The sequence below is a fragment of the Rhinichthys klamathensis genome, unplaced genomic scaffold, assembly GCF_029890125.1.
Source record: "Rhinichthys klamathensis goyatoka isolate OS25496 unplaced genomic scaffold, OSU_Roscu_1.1 h1tg000165l_1, whole genome shotgun sequence".
Lineage (NCBI taxonomy): Eukaryota > Metazoa > Chordata > Actinopteri > Cypriniformes > Leuciscidae > Rhinichthys > Rhinichthys klamathensis.
Genome location: NW_026606697.1, coordinates 1,354,979 through 1,373,151, shown reverse-complemented (window position 1 = coordinate 1,373,151; position 18,173 = coordinate 1,354,979). Strand labels below are relative to the sequence as shown.

Below are 18,173 nucleotides of genomic sequence, written 5' to 3'. Positions count from 1 at the left end.
TTATTTCATGGGTGAAGTTGCTGCTCCCCAGGCCTCAGTTAGGACTAATAATACTCATTCAGAATACTTTAATCTTTACCGTTCCACCCGCCAAGGATGCCCTTTAAGCCCACTTCTTTTTGCTATTGCCATTGAGCCTCTTTCCGTTGCTTTAAAATCTGACCCATTAATAAAAGGAATAACAAGATTAGGTATTGAACAGAATGCATTGACGCAAGGTCTCATTGTATGCAGACGATCTTCTTCTTTATATCTCGGATTTTTCTGTGTGTATACCTGCGGTTCTTAACAATTAAAAATTATTTGGTTTTATTTCTGGTTACAAGCTAAAGTGAGTGAATTTTTCTCATTGAATGCAGTGGCTAAAAAATGCCTTTTAAAACATACTTTACCATTTCAAATTGCACAGTGCAATTTTAAATATCTCGGGGTCTGTATAACCAATAGATTTCAAGATCTTTTTAAATTTAATTTTGATAATCTACTGCTTCAGGTTCAGAAAGACTTTGAACGATGGTCGGTACTTCCTATATCTGTAGCTGGTGGAATTAACTCTATAAAAATAAATACCCTCCCAAAGTTTATGTATTTGTTTCAGTGCATTCTCAGTTTTCTCCCTCAATCCTTTTTTTCAGAGAATAGACAGGTTAGTCTCAGAGTTTATTTGGAATAAAAAGACTGCTAGAATTAGCAAAGCACTTCTTCAACGACCCAAATCTCTTGGGGGTATGGGCTTACCCAACTCTAGACACTACTGCTGGGCAGCTAATTTCAGGGTCTTTCAGTACTGGTTAAACCAGGTCAAATCGCAGTGCTCACCCATGTGGCTTGCCATGGAAGCAATGTCATGTGTTCCTACTACATTAACTGCCCTCTTATACTCCCCTATTAACAGTTCCTTTTCTCCCTAAACAAAAAATGTAATTGTAAAAACTTCACTGCAAATCTGGAGACAGTTTAGGCTGTATTATGGATTACAAACATTCTCTATGTCTGCCCCTATAGCGTCAAACTTTGCTTTTCCACCATCAATGATGGACAAGACTATTTCCCAGTGGGCAACATATGGCCTATCAATGTTTAAAGATGTATAGATGATGTTTTTGCATCCTTTCAACAGCTCGTGGGTAAGTTTTCATTGCCCAGAAACAATTTTTTTCCAATACTTGCAGGCTCGCAGTTTTATCCATAATATGCACCCTCAATTTCCTAGTCTCCCCACTCACACTTCTATAGATTTACTCCTTGAGCCAATATCTATTGGGAAAAGGATAATTTCTTCTTTTTTTTATGACAAAATATGTTCTCTACATAGAAGCTCACTGGCATCTATAAAAACTCAGTGGGAGGAAGACTTATCAAAAGAACTAGTATTTTATACAGGGTGCATTCCTCATCTGTGTGTGCTAAACATGGATGGATCCAATGCAAAATACTTAATCGTACTCATTGGACTAAGGTCAAACTCTCTCAAATTTATTCTGACATTTATCCTATCTGTGACCGTTGTCGTCAGGCTCCTGCAACCTTGGCACATATGTTTTGGTTCTGCCCAACCCTACATGGATATTGGACTGATATATTTGAGACAATGTCGAAGGTAGTTGAGACAGCAATTGACTCTGTGGCTATAACAGCACTGTTTGGTACACTTTCTTTGCCTGTTCACTGTTCACGTTACAAGGTGGATTTTGTGGCAATTGTGTCCCTCCTGGCCAGACGTCGGATTTTACTGCATTGGAAATCATCTGTTCCACCTACTCACTCCTTGTGGATTAAAGATGTGTTTCACTTTATTAAACTGGAAAAAAATCAGATACTCACTGAGGGGCTCTTTCAAGAACTTTTACAAAATGTGGGGTTCTCTCCTTGCATATAAGGAAACATACACTCCCTGCATGAAAATAGGTAATAATTGTACTCTCTACTAGTGTACTACCGCCCCTGTAATAACACTTATAATTGAATAATGTGGTTAAACATTTACCTTGGTTGGGTTGAGGGGTAATTTTTGCACATTTGGTACTTTATTAGGTACATTGCACATTCTTATTTGGGGTCAACAATTGTTCCCTTCATATTAGGTAGGTCCTGGATCCCTGCCTATCTTCCCGATCCTACCCCTTTTTTTCTACATAAAGTGTACAACTTTGTTATGGAATGTTTGGAATTTTGTAATATGTGGAAAAACCTATAAATAAAGTGAGAAAAAAAAAGCTCTTCTTGCCAGTTGTGCAAATAAATTGAACTGAATTGAGTGCACGTGCCATTTACAGCCATTTAAAATGCTTTTAATAAAATATTAAATTGACTTTAACTTTAATTAAATAATTGTATCAGACATTTTAAAAGATTCAATCATTCAATTCAAGGTAGTTTTGAATTTCAGCACTAGTTCACATGCAGCCATGATCAAATCTTATTTGGTTTCTTTCACTAATAGTGTCTGACAAGAATCTGTCATTCTTGTAAACTTTTAATGTAGAGATAAAATAGATAAACATTCTAAAGACATTTGTGATCATGTTAGATATTTCAAATTTGACTGATTATATTTGACTGATTTTCTGATTAATTGTTTCCTTAAAGTGCAGATTATTTAAGGACATCGAGATCACTGCAGAGGTGTGATACAATTATTATTCAACAAAGGTAGAACAATCCCATTTTCTCTATTCAATTCACTCATTAGCTTTGATCCACAGGCAATGCCTAGAATCTGTAATTCTCTGTTTATTTCATTAAATGACCAGGGCGGCATACAGCTGCCATGAGAAAGGTTGATTGCATTTATATATAATATAAAACTTCTCATGAATTGATTCTGATATTATGGACAGCAAACGCATGCAACAAAAAACACAACCCACAATATGTTCCTGCTATGGACTATGGAGCCGAAATTAGAACTGAGCATGATTTGCATGACATTTCATATAGATATAAGGTCATTAAACATGATTATATACTGTATGTCTGTCTCTAATTCTCTCCTATAGTCTCAAAATTGTGTGCATATCCATTGAGACATATCCATTATTTACAGTGCACATGCAGGAAAGATGTGATTAAATGTAAATGATTGAAGATAAAGGAACCAATAGATAGGCAAAGCGATCCATTTTTGTGCTCATCTAGTGTTTAATTAAAAGGCTACAGCAAGCTATTAGCAGTACCAACAATAGCTCTGTGGATTATGCTTGTAAAGCGCTGCCTACCTATTACCGAGGTCATTATCGTTGTTCAAAGACCTTTCATTTTATATGACATTTTATTAGCTATAACTAAACCACAAAGAGTAGAGATAAGGACATTATTATAATATTAAATATGCTCCTTAAAATGAATTTATAAAACAACTAAGTGTCTGCTTCGTGATGAAGTATTATGAATCGTGGGGGGAGGGGTTAAAAACAGACTTTTAAACAAAATGTACTTTCCCTGGGCTTTCATTTATCAAAACCCTTTCCAGCCAGAAAATTCATGGCCATGTCATTATGTAAGAGACAGTGAAGGTTGAGTTGTGCTGGTCTGCAACATTAAGACATGATATGATAGATGACAGTACAATAAGATGACACTATAAACTGTTTGCTCATACCAAAGTCTTGAAGACGATAGATGGTAAACTACAGCGAATACTTTCAGGGGCATACTTTCAAGACATTTACAACTCGATATCACGTCATCTTGCACAATGCAAATTATAATTTGACATCACTGGCACGATTAGATAAATAGCATAATGACAGCTCTTTTCTTGCTTTATCGACATTTCCTGATCACAATAAAAGCACTTCAGCTAACACAAATATATTCTAAGAAAGTTTTGCTAACGTACCCATTAAATTATAAAAATGTTATTTCTGAATGTTCCCTTAACATTGTCCAGTAAAAAAAAAAAAAAAGAAGTTTTTCTTGGTTATACGGGAAACTTCTGTTTTATAATTTTGCAAACATAATGGAAACGTTACTTTTGAATGTTCTCGGAACGTTCGTAAACAAGTAGTAACATTTAAAAAATGTTAGACAAATCTCCAAATAAAACATTTCAGAAAAGACTGATGTATAAATATCTTTTTTGTGCTAATGTTTTGAGAACATTTTTTAAGACCAGTTAAATCTGAATGAACATTCTATTAATGTTACTGGAAGAACCATCCCTGTTATATATCATTGTATAATTGTAAGGAAGTATTCTTTTCACGCCAGGAGAATATCATAAGTCAGACTACTTGAAAGCAATATCATACCTTTCCTCAACCAGCCGCACAATTAATCACCATGTCCATTTATGTGTTACTTATGTCCATAGAACAAATCCCAAACTGGATAATAGTAACAGTGATAGATTGAGTACAAAACTGTGTTGTAGGCATTTCCCCTGATTGCTTAGAAAAAAACCTGTTTTTCCAAGGCTAAACTGAACTTTTTCAAACTATTGTAGTGGACAAAAATAAGCTTCTGAAGATAAATAACAGTAATACAACAACCTACAATGTGCAGCAACTTTTACAGTTGTTTGTAGGAAATCTCTATTGTAGACCTTAGTCTGCATAACTGTTCTACTAAAGGAAACCACAGTTGTCTCATAAAATGTTTCAAGGAAAGAAAAAAAACAATAAAAGAAAAAGTGCAGTACAAAATTAGAGCTGAATTGTTATTTTCAGAACATCTCTTTGCTGGCGTCCAGTTTACCAGCAGAGGCCATAAAACACCTAACAGGGCAATAAAGGTGCAGAGACAAATCTGTAGAGCTCACACGTCAAATGGAAGCCTTTATTTAAGTAAGCAGTCATTTTTAATACAATTATGAAACACATTTTCACACTAATGCTAGTAGCTCTCAAATTATGCTCTAGACAAATGGTTTCCAGTAACCAAAACAGCCTTTATCAGCATTTTTCAATCTGATCAAAACCATTAATGTGAGTGTTTTGCATGCTATTGACTACATCAGTAAGTCTGTGAGTTTATTAGGTTACGTTAGGTATTTGTAGCAAGTTAATCTTCCCTTCTCTAATGTGTTTTGGTAAGTCTAATGTTCGCTAAAGTGCTGAATTGCTGTTTTCTACTTTAAAGAGAGGCATTAAATTGATTACAAATATATTGTGTCGCTTCAACTTCAATTAGTGGTTATTTATGTGAGGAGGAAAAGATATTTGTGGTAGCTGTGTAGATGTTTAGATTTATGGTGGAGTCCAAAGTAGATGTTGTTCTGAACAACAGCAAAGTGAAGATAATAATATTTGTGCAATAAACTATATAGGAATATTAAACAGTGTATATGTCATATAAACACTGAATGGTCCTCAGAGTCTTCAACAACTGCTCCAATTTTACTTAAAGCTGGTTGTGCACAAATTGCATTTTACAATACTTGTATATTGTACATTTGGACTCAGTTAAAAGTTAAAAAGTTAAAGTGCTATAACTAAACCACAAATTGCCAAGACATATTACCAAAAAGATTATTTGCTGGTAGTTTGTCGTGATGTAGGGCGTTGCATTCTCATTCATGCAGGCAAAACTTTAAGATAAAAGCATGAGCAGCGCATCAGGATCATTACAATAAATGAGGATAAATATAGCAGATACTTACAGGTGGAAATTAGGATGTACTAACGTTGTATCTTCGTGGGCTTGGCATTTGTTTCCCACGCTTAACAAAACGCACTGCACTTTGCCCATGCCCCCGCACATCCTGAACGGTAGATCGCGTTCCCCACGTTAAACAAAAGTATAGCAAAATGCGGACCGTTGCGTACTATTGGCTGTCCTGAAACCCAGCAATTTGCACTGCCTGAAGGGGGCGCTAATCAAACAGAACGGTTGTTGAAAACGAAGGTGATCTAGTACGGATGCCCTGCAGGAAAAAACTTACCATTAGCAAATGGCAATTGTGATGTGAGCAGGGAACAACAATGCTCAAACGTGAATGGAATTCGCATTGAGATTTGGTGGGTGGTTGACGAATGGTTCCTTTAACCCATTTAAAATTGCGACCCCGGCAGGACTCGAACCTGCAATCTTCTGATCCGAAGTCAGACGCCTTATCCATTAGGCCACGAGGCCAAAGGATGAATCCCTTGCATTGTAGCAGAACTTGTTTTCAAATCACTCTGGATGAAAGCTGTACTAAATGAACAGATGTAAATGCCATTAGTGTATTGTATTACCGGATGAAATGAGAGTCATAGCCTATACAACCGCCTGCAGCAAAACTTCATTGTTTGTTAGTCATGCAGAGTTCTCCACATTTGTGTAATTTATGTAAGTCTGACAGTATCGTTTTTACAGAGCCTTACTTCTTAATAGCAATACATAACACAGCCTCCTTTTAATAGAGTTTAATTTGAGACCAATCATTTAGCCTATTTGTGACATGAATGTGACCCATATAAGTATTGATTCCGCTTTGTAAAAATACAGATTACTTAGGATGCTATGATGACTGCTCTCTAAAGGAGTGGATATAAGGATATTATAGATTGCGCTGAATGTAAAATAAAGCAGGTGAGTGCTGTCACTCTACTGAATGCCAATCAGATGCCTCTCAGCTGAAGTGACAGTAGACCATAAAGATATCACTGCAGAATTTAGGATGACAGACATAGAGATGTAAGTAGTCGATCCATAAGCCATTAAAATTCAATAAACAACAATAAAATACCATCTAGATTCATAGTATGTGATGCGTGCTAGCATTTTTGTTCCCTCTCCCCTTTTGTCATTGGTTGCTGTTGGTTTCTTCCTGTTTTCCCGCTCTGTAAGGCCAACTCTGTTTTCCTGTTTTTCTGCTATCTTTAATTTTGTAGGTGCTGCTATTGGTCGGAGATAACCAATCATCGGCTGTGGTTCAAGATATAAGGCACTCTGCAGAACAGAAGAGGAGGAGCTTGGAGTGTGTTTGTTGGCTGTGCTACCCAAGGGGGTAATCCACCAGCCGGAAACTGAACCAATCACAAGCCTTCTCCTGCTGTTAGCATTCCATTGACTCCCATTTATTTTGGCGTCATTTTGACAGTGAATAACTTTACATGTGAGGGGTTTAAAAACTCCATTTGTTCATTGTTTATTTCTAAAGAAACACGACAATGTATAAAAGGCTCCATTACCTTGTATCTTACGTTATGGCCCCGTAGAGGCCGTTTTTGTAAAAATAGGCTAACGATTGCGTAATAACCACGCGACTCTCTGTCGCACAGTAGAGAAATTACCGTATAGACAGGAGGAGAAGCTCACGGGCAATCGGGGGGACGTGGAGGCATGACGTCCGATAAAGTCAAGGGAGAAGCCCATAGAGAGTCATAAAGTTGCTCCTGCTGCTAGCTCATGGACAGCTCCTACTCACGCTCTCCGTCTCTGCAAGATTCGGAAGGGAATGATTCAGATTCCTCTTGGCACAGCTACTAGAAGACTTACAACTGTCAGACAGGTTGCTCACGTCACATCTACATCGTCAAGCTCAGTTTGAGCCTGCGTAGTACGCTCAGCCATCAGGAAGAGAGTGCTTCTAATTGACTTCACTTTTCTCCGTTGAAGTCTATGGGGTCGCTGTGTCCATGTCTATGGCACTACCATTGTTGTTGAAAAGTACTGACTTTGTGGTGGTTCGCTTGCTTGCTTATTTGATTGTTTTTGCTCACTCAGAGGACTTCTTACCTGATCTAAACTGTCAGGTGACATCCATCTTACATTGATGTAGAATTACTGCTGTTAGACACACTATAGGGAAAGAGCGTGTGCAACTGTGTAAGTTTGGTTAGTTAGTGCACTAATGGCGCTTTTCCACTACACAGTACCAGCTCGCCTCGGCTCGGCTCGGCTCGACTCGACTCGCCTTTGTTTGGTTTTCCACTGTGTAAAAGTTGTACCTGTACCTGCTTTCGGGTACTTTTTTTCGTACCACCTCCGGCGAGGTTCCAAGCGAGCTGAGGCGAGCTAAGCCGATACTAAAATGTGACGTGAAAACAATGCCGACTGCTGATTGGTCACAGAGAATCTGCGTCATCATTGCACGCGCCAGATGGAGTATCCAGAATAAACCCGCCATTTTTAAATAGTTTGGCCAGAGATAGTTACTAAACTTACTATTATTATGGCAACTCGGAAGAATACGCCGTGGTCAAACGAGGAGGTGCAGACATTCCTTTGTTTGGTTGCCGAAGAGAGGATCCAGCGAGAGCTTGATGGGGCAACGAGGAACGAAATGCGTCGCTATGACGACCGGGTACTATTTGTGGCGGTACTTTCTGCAATGGAAAACGGAGCGAAAAGCGAGCCAAGGCGAGTCGAGTCGAGTCGAGCTGGTACTGGTAATGGAAAAGCTCCATAACTAAGTTTTAGTTATGGCGTGTTAAGCGCTTTAGAATTCTTTATTTTCTGTTTTTGTTTCTAGTTAGTTTAGAGAAACTGATGTGTGCTTTGGTTTTGTTATTTTTGTTTGTTTAGCACCGCTCATCATCTTTCTCTCTGTGGCTTATTTCGATTGTGCTTAAGTTGTGTTTATATACATAGCTGTAAATAAGTTTATAGTTTGTTTTCATTTATGTAAATTATAATGTTCGTATTGTAAATAAAGCGAACCACCTGCTTGCAGTAATTTGTTGTCTTTGCATCATTCGCCCGCAGTACTCCCCAGAGACCAAAACTATAGGAGTGTTTCAATTTTATTATGTACGCCTTCCTCATACCTCTATGTCATCAGGGGACGTAACAGTATGGTTATGTTCAAATTCTTTAGTAGGCAATACATCAGCAATGACATATGACAAGTTTAACTTATGGGAATGTAACATTTGCGTAATTGCATTTGCACTGACTGTAGAGTTACCTCAATCATCTTAAGCAGACAGAGGGTAATGCCAAGCTGTCACTCATCCAGACCATTGGGGTGTTTGTTGATGCTGGTTCCATATGAGGTCAATTTATTACCAATGGATATTTTGCAGTATCTCAGTAAAGTAAAAGTCTTGGTTAATTAGTTTTAAATGTCAGTTAGTTTTCTGTTAACTGAAATAAAACATCCATCCACATGACCTATTCAGAATTATTACCTTGAATAAAAGTATCACAAAGGCAAATTATTAATCTTTTTCAATGATCTCCTTCTCTGCTATAGGAAGCAACCAGACTGTTACATTTTATTTAAAAAAAATGCGCGTGGTGCTTGCTTGCGCAAAATAATGTAGGAGTTTGTAGGTATTTGTCGGGAGTGTCAATGCTGTTACTAAGGTGTTCTGGTTGCTAAGGTGCTGCTAGGTGGTTACTATGGTGCTCTTGCTGGTTCCTCTGGTGTTGCCAGGTGGTTTCTTAAGTTACTGACTCAAAACAAAAGTGTGAGTTTAATCACATAGAAAAATAAAAGCGCAACTTTCCTTAACAAGACATGATTTGAGGTATTATTCATGTCCAAAATTGGTGAGGGATAAATTTTAATACTTAAAATTGGAGGTTCAGGTGAAGCCCTAAATTTAAGTAAAGATAATAAGGATTTTTGCCTTAAAAAGGACACCTAGTGGTCAGTATATTAAAACAAAGGTGTAGCTTGATTGATCATGTCCATTAAGTCCATGAGATCATAGTGCGTCCCATTTGTCATTTTAGGTTTCAGAAGGGTGCTCGGGAGCACCCCCTTTGTGGTCGATATGCGTCCTCAATGCGCACTTTTGCAGAGCCTGCACTGAAGCAACTGAATCTTCCCGACAGTGCTTAGGGTGCCATTTTAGACAGGGCCAAAATATAACCAGAAATCGAAGGTAAAGCGGCAATGATGTCATAGGCAACGCATGGACACGGTCTGTGTCCTTGTTAAAACTGCTTATTTCTCTGAATTTAAACATTCTTAGAAACATTTGGTTTACTGTAAGTACACAAATCAACAAAATATATAAATTGTTCTAGTATTTTTTTTGAATATTTTGATAAATATATAATCAAAAATCTTAGTGTGCCTTTAAAGCCATAAACAAAAACAATTCTGTGATTGACATAATCTAAAGTTTAAATTTTTTTGTGTTTTTTTTAAGATGGACACATAATTGGATCATTAGCTTGTGAAGAAGAAAAAAAAGGAGGAATGCCAGTCCAGTGTTGCCAAATGACAATCTGCCAGAAAGAGATTGTCTATCTTACATTGGGACTATATTATTAATCTATCTGCGGTGAAATGAGGCATAAAATTAAAGAGTGAATGCAAATTTATTCAGACACAAGGCGCCACGAGAGATGTAATATATAAGTGTGGCCAAGAGTGTGCAAAGATGCAAATAATACAAAAATCTGTAGCAGTTCCCTTTTGTGATTTAGAAAGGACTGTGTTCACACAAGCCCACCACTTCCAGTTTTCCTATTCCACACTCTAGTTTGAAATACTGCTTTCACACCAACTAACTGATGACAAACAGACTGCTATGGAAAGCTGTAGTGTGAAGTGCATATTGATTCATGTCACCTAGAAACAAGACCTAGCGGTTTCAGACAACATGATGGAGCAGCGGCTAATAGAACCACACAGCAATCATTCAAATCTATAGCAATCTATTGACTGACAAACGCCACCTAATCGATACTGCCGTATGGGGAAAGGCAGAAAACAAGACCACAAAAGAAAAGAAGCAGCAGCACAAATGGTGATTATGTGCACATGGGTTTAACACCTTATGCCATCTATATCACGAATGCATTAAGAGAGACAGATCTAATTATGTGATCTCCTTCTAGTGAGAGTGGATTTCTCAAGGACTCAGAGAAATCCTTAGGGAGATGATGATATTGGAGTGAAAAGCAGTTATTAGTGTTATCACTGTAGATTTTTACGGTGATAAAAAATTTGAACTGGACATAAAATTATAGACCATTATATATTGATGCCAGTAAACTTTCAATTAACCTGTGAAATTGTTTTGGCTGTTTCTTGTTCCAATATTTACTGACCTATGACAAAAAATTTGTAGTAGTTTGGTAATCACACCTTCAAAGAGGCTGCGCGTGATTCGATTTAGTTTCAGTGGTGTACTATTATAACAAATCATTTCCCACAACTGGAAATGGTGCATAGGTTTGACACACTCTGTGTTTTGATGTCTAATGGTCCATACTGAGTATTCATAATATCATCCTGACCATAAAAATTATGCTATTTTAAAGTTTCCTAATTTTGTTTTGGAGGTCTCAGGTTTACATCCATCAAAGGTCAAAAAAACACTTTAATTTTCTCATAATGTACATTGCACATCACCACATTGTTCAATGATTCTAAATTCTTCTGCCCTTCGAAGAGAGTAGGGCATAGGGATTTCTTACGTTTCGAATCTGCCCTAAATCCCTCCTTTCTGTGAGCTTACACTGCGCTTATTGGCCAGACGGCCCAGTCTGTTGTGATTGGTCTACCACTTACAGCGTGTGTCAGAAGCCAACGCCCATTACCATAACTTCAACTCAGGAGGCTTCCTCAGTCCTCAGCTATTGTACACATTGTAAAGACAGTAACAATGATGTTGATTTTACCATATCAATCCGAGTGCAAGTCTGATGATGAAACATTGGAAGAATTAGTTATTTAAACCAAACCTCCTTCATAAGGACAACTTGAGCAGGACGTTTCTCAGTGATACGCTACTCAGTTTGAGGTACATTATGAGATGTTGCAGCTGTAATTCCTCAACATCAGCATTAACAAGTGAATGTCCATCAACAAACTGATGCGTATATTTCTAATTTATTGCGGTGCACATGCGGGAACTGTATTAACTGTATCAATAACGGTGCATATGTTAGCCAAGCACTATCTTGAATGACTGATGTGACATTAAAGTTTGAAAAACAAAATCTTTACTCAAAGTAGCAAGAACGACAGACAATCTGCATTAATAGACACATTTTTAGGCAACAGTGGCACACAGCTTAGCAGAATTATTTCAGTAAAACAGTAATAACGTGAGCTAGCCGGTTGGCCGGAAACTTACGTAAAACACAAAACTACATATTTTGAACACCCGGTAGAAAATGAGGAACAACCACTTTGATCGAACTTTAGTCTTAAGTTTGAGTGGCTCTTGTTGTAGCTGAAAGTAATTTGTTAGTGTTTTTCTTCTTCTGAAATCGCTGACTAGTGCACTTCCAAGCTAGTACCAAAAAGCAAGATGTTAAATTCAAATGAAGTGCAATTTATTATTGGGTCTAATAACTAAATATTCACATAGCCTAAAATGCTCTCACGTTACATGCAGAAAGAAACATTAGAAACACAGAAAGTGTTTGGCTGCAGAATAAAGTGTGCATAAACCTTTCATGTACTTTTTTTTCTACTTTTGGTGGAGGGATTGAATAGCTCAGCCAAGACAGCCGAGTCATACATAATGTAGCCACATGTTTCTCACTAATTATGCATTTTGTGTTCCACCACAGTGTTTTTGAATGTTAATGTGAATTGTTGAGCATTAATTGATTGATGACCCACAGCGTCTTTTCCTGGCTTCTATGGCTTAATTTAAACATAACAAACAAGTGCAAACAGTAATTGCTTCATTTGGCAGGCCGGTGTGGAGCAACCGCCTTCAAAAATGTGCAACTATTGTGATTCACAGTGTTTTAACAAAGCTGATTCCTGCAATTCATTGAGACTATTTCAGCTTTTTCAGATGCAAACATTTTAAATATGCCAACACTCCTTAAAAATAGCTTCTGCCATTAACACATTATGGCTAGATTGACGTGAAAGAAGCTTGAGAGGGAGACGATGAAGCCGTAAATGGTTGGTAGGGTGACAAATCAAAAACAAATCAAGCTTTGCATCAGATGAATGCTATGGAGATAGATAATATCCAGACAATGGGGAATGTCCCAAAAGGCATTGTAAAGTCTAGTTCTCACCCTAACAGGGACTTCTTCAAACATTCCTAATCCAGCTATTTCACCCAAAGGGATTTCAGTTCAATTTTAGTCTTCCCATTGTCTGAATCCGTACTAGGTCAGGGAAGGGACTCGCTCCCCCCTGTCTTCCTTAGCACTCCCCAAAAAGTGTAATTATGATGGATGGGGCAATTTCCAGAAGCTCTTTTTTTTTGCCAAGGGGGTCATACCCATCTTGCTTTCTCACCAATGTAATGACTTTTCAAAGGAGCGCACTCACAAAAGTGCATCTGCAGCACAGTGTTTGAGAGCTGACCTGAGGAAAGGTTTGGAAAAGCAACAAATAACTGACTATAACAGCTAATGACACCTAATGGCACCTTTTGCTTTGCCCTCAAAGAAACCATATTTAATGACACATTTTGTGTTGTTTTTTTTCCCCCGTGAATCTTATCAAGTGTCAGGTTTTCCTCAAAAGTACAGTAATCCCAGATAGACTCGATGATGGTGATCATGATCTCTGTGTGGAGCTCATCGGCTGTTGTTAGACTCCTTGTGCATGCAAAAATCTCACTGGATTATTACAATTATTGGGAAAAGGAATATTTGGACATGTAAACACTACAGCAATTAAACAACTGGCTTAAAATCATTTTTTGCGTGCCTAAGACTTTTGCACATAGTACCGTACGTCACTGAAATGTCAAGCCACACTTTTAATTTCGATTTGAAGATCATTCGCCAGAAGATCCTAGCAAACAGTAGTGTGTCTGTTCTAGAAATGAGTTCTAAACATTAGTGAAAATAATTGATTTTTAAATTTTTGGAAAAATGTGACGGAAAAAGAAACCGATTTTAAAATGTATTACAAAAGTCAACAGATTAAATTAAGATATTAATTAAATGTTTAACATACAATGCCGTTCAATCGGTTTGGGGTTGGTGCGAATTTATTTTTATGTTTTTGAAAGAAGTCTCATTCTTCAGCAAAGCTGCATTTATTTGATCAAAAAAATGTAATATTGTGAAATATTATTTCTAATTTAAAATAACCATTTTCTATTTGAATGTATTTTAAAATGTAATTTATTTCTGTTATGTAAAGCTGGATTTTCAGCATCGTTACTCCAGTCTTCAGTGTCACATTTTAATATGCTGCTTCGCTGCTCAAGAAACATGAATTATTATAAACGTTGAAAACAGTTGTGCTGCTTAACTAGTGGAAATTGTGGATAATTATTCTTAGGTTTCTTTGATGAATAGAAAGTTCAAAAGAACAGCATTTATTTCAAATTTAAATCTTTTGTAACATAAATGTCTTCACTGTATGTCACTTTGGATTAATTTAATACATCCTTGCTGAATAAAAGTATTAATTTCTTTCAAAATAAACAGTTCTCTATTTATCTCCAGTGATGTATATACGTTTAAGAAAAGTTTAACATGGAAAATGTTTTCATCAGGTTTATATATATATATATATATATATATATATATATATATATATATATATAATTTGTTTTGGCAATATAAAGCCAATTATGTAATTTTGGAAACAAGTTGTCTGTGTAATATTGCACTTTCTCATATAGTATAAATGAGTCTTTACACATGAAAATGAAATATATATATTAAGGAGAGGTCTCCCACAAAGGAGTTTCATGGTATGTATATAATATAAGCATAGTCTTATAAACCAATAGACTTTTTGCCTGTTCAATTAAGTTGGCTTTTGTGGATTAAAAAGAAAAAGAAAACAAGAAAGCTAATGGAAACAGTGGTTAACTGGGGTTAAATTTGTCCCGTGGGACTTTATTACTTACAATCAAAGATGTTGCATTGTTCCCTGCATTATAAATGGTCGATTGATTCTTGGCTTTGTTTTTAAGTGGCAGTCATTCACTTTAATTTGAAATGGGACTTGGTGTCTAACAACAAACAAACAGAAGAGAGGAAAAAAAGTGCAGGTCTAATATCAAGTCTAATATTGTCAGAGAGTGTTTAATTCTCAATATGACAAAGCACCGTGATAGAGGTGTGAGACATGAGCGAGGACAAAACATGCTGATCAGCTAATTGTGGTACATACCCTCAATAACCTCAACTGATCTCATACAGCTGAGCTCAGCGCTTCAGGTCTTTAAAGGGAGGGAAGGTTCATACTTGCACCCATTTATTGCTTTCCCTGTTCCATTTAGATGTCTCTTAAGACCTCTGAGCCCCTGTTTTAACCTTCAATTATAAATTAGGTTGTTGAGGTAAAGCGTGTTTATGAGCTAAATGTGGCCAATTTAATTTGAAATGGGAGTTGGGCTGAAATGTCTTCCCAGCAAACATGCATAATGTTCTTTTTCTCACCGTTATTAGGTTAGACACTTGAGTACGCTTAGGTGCAGAAAGCATACGTGAACTAATAAACCCAGAACAAAATGCCAATATCTGAATTAATGGTAGACTTGAGATACAGTGCCTATATATAAAATACTTTTTCACGTTTTGTTGCTTTACAGCAATGAATCACAGTGGACGTCTTTGGCTTTTGTTTTTGACACTGATCAACAGAAAAAAAGTATATAAAGGGATTTAAAAATAAAACAAAAAATGTATCTAATTGATTTCATAAATATCCACCCCCTTTAATATGACACCTAAATAGAGATACGTCTAGTTAATAGTTAAATCCCTAGTGTATAGTAGAAGAGTTTCAATTGATTGTATAAAAAGAACTGGAAGATCCAACTTCTGGTGAGTCAATATTGTGGCAGAATTTACATCATTAAAGCAACAAAACACTCCAAGCAATTCAGCGGATAAAGTAATTGAAAAGCACAAGTCTGGGGATGGCTACAAGAAGACTTCAAGAAGTCATTGAATATCCCTTGGAGTTAAATCAATAATTAAGTAATGGAAAGAGCACGGCACTGCTGTAAATCTACCGAGAGCTGGCTGTTCTCAAAAACCAAGTGCCTGTGTAAACAGGAAGGTCACCAAGAGCCAGCTAAAAGAGATGGTTCTGTGGTCTGAAGAGACTAAAATGAAGCTTTCTGGCCATCAAACAAAATGCATATAGCCAAACACTACACAGCTTCTGTGAAGCATGATGAAGGCAGTCTCATGCTGTTGGGATGCTTTTTATCTTGTGTCCTGGTCATTTTGACCCGGAGCTAATCTAGTTATTTTTGTACTTTTTTTTTTTTAGATGTTCTCCCCACCTTGTTACACTTGCAGTGTTTCTGGTCAAAAATGAGTGCCCTACGGCCGGCACATTGCTTGTAAATCTCTCATTATGCTATATTAATCACCAAATATTGGAGTCAATCTTTTTGTCAACTTGTTTCTTTCAATTAGCACAGGTTTTGTGTCTCTTTTTGGAACTGATTGATCGTAGGCCTCATTGATCTGAGCTGATGCACCTCAGTTTTTCAGTGAAAAAAAAACAAAAATAAGAGTTCAATCAACCTTATTCACCTAAAAAAAATGAAGTTCATTAACTCAGATCAATGAGGCCTACTATCAATCAGTTCCAGAAAGATATACAAAACCTGTGCTAATTGAAAGAAAACAAGTTGACAAAAAGAATGAATGCAATATTTGGCATAATATTGCATAATGAGCTTTAAAAGCAGTTTTTAAAGGCCGGAACATCAATTTAGGGAAAGGATTTTCAGCCCAGCTCAAGGGCTAGAGCAGTGTTTCTCAACTCAGTCCCCAGGACCCACTTCCCAGAATGTTTTAGATATTTCCCTATTCAACACACTAAGAAGCTGATGAGCTGAATCAGGTCTTTTAATTAGTGAGATGTGTAACATTTTCTGGGAGGTGAGTCCCCAGGACTTGAGTTGAAAAACACTAGCAAGTCCTTGAAGTCTTGTGGGGGTTTAAAAGCCACAAAATACAAGTAAATCCTGTATGAAAACTGCAAGACTGCACGTGACTTGGGAGATTTGCTTTCCAACCAAACAATGCCACAAAGCTACACAGGAATGGCTTAAAAAGACAATATTAAAGGGTTAGTTCACCCAAAAATGAAAATTATGTCATTAATGACTCACCCTCATGTCGTTCCAAGCCCGTAAGACCTCCGTTCATCTTCGGAACACAGTTTAAGATATTTTAGTTTTCTGTCCCTCCATTGAAAATGTATGTACGGTATACTGTCCTTGTCCAGAAAGGAAATAAAGACATCATCAAAGTAGTCCATGTGACATCAGTGGGTGAGTTAGAATATTTCGAAGCATCGAAAATACATTTTGGTCCAAAAATAACAAAAACTACGACTTTATTCAGCATTGTATTCTCTTCCGGTTCTGTTGTCGAGCCGCGTTCACGAGTCCGCAGTGACGCTGATGATGTGTTATCTGGTGTGTCCGTGTATTCGGGTTCAAATAAATATGGCTGGGCAAAAAAATGCAAGTCTTCCTCTGTGTCGAAATCCTTAGACATGTTTGCGAAGATTGTTTTGTTTACAGCGTCTCCCTCAGACTGTAAACGAAGCTCGGGCGCACCAGATTACACGTTAGCAGCGTCTTACGTCAGCAGCGTCAACAAGAACAACAGAACCGGAATCTTGTCAAAATGTATTTTCGATGCTTCAAAAAATTCTAACTAACCCACTGGTGTCACATGGACTACTTTGATGATGTCTTTATTTCCTTTCTGGACAAGGACAGTATACCGTACATACATTTTCAATGGAGGGACAGAAAACTCTCGGACTAAATCTAAAATATCTTAAACTGTGTTCCGAAGATGAACGGAGGTCTTACGGGCTTGGAACGACATGAGGGTGAGTCATTAATGACATAATGTTCATTTTTGGGTGAACTAACCCTTTAATATCCTGGAGTGGCCAGATCAATCTCAATCCAATTGAGAATGTATCAATAGGAAAATACCAGTTTTGCAGAAAGAAGAATTCAGTTTGCAGTTTGGAAAACAATTATGTAGAAACATTGCAGTGGTCAGTGAAAGGTATCCACATAAACTCAAGGCTGAAATTGCTGTCATCTAACTAATGCTGAGTTAAAGGGGGTGAATACTTATGCAAATTATTATTAATTTGAACATGAAAGAAAATTGATCAATGACAAATTAGGGAGTGTAGCCTACAGCTTGACCACATCTTGTGAGGACCATGACTCTTAATCTCGCAAAAATTGTCAAGCAACATGTGGGTCGTATCCCCCCACTGAGGTTTTTCTAAAGAAACGTGTCACTTAAGTCTTATAAATCTGGCTCCTTTCTCATGTATATGTGTGCTCTTTAAAAAGTCACCCACCGCACAGCCCACATAGCTGCACTATTAATGAAGACTTCTG

General features: G+C 37.2%; 1 non-coding gene across 1 annotated transcript; it reads right to left on the bottom strand.

The window, feature by feature from the left end:
- Positions 1-6,002: 6,002 nt before the first annotated feature.
- Positions 6,003-6,075, bottom strand: trnar-ucg (transfer RNA arginine (anticodon UCG)). Its single transcript has one exon. It is a non-coding gene; the product is annotated as a tRNA-Arg (tRNA).
- Positions 6,076-18,173: the final 12,098 nt, after the last annotated feature.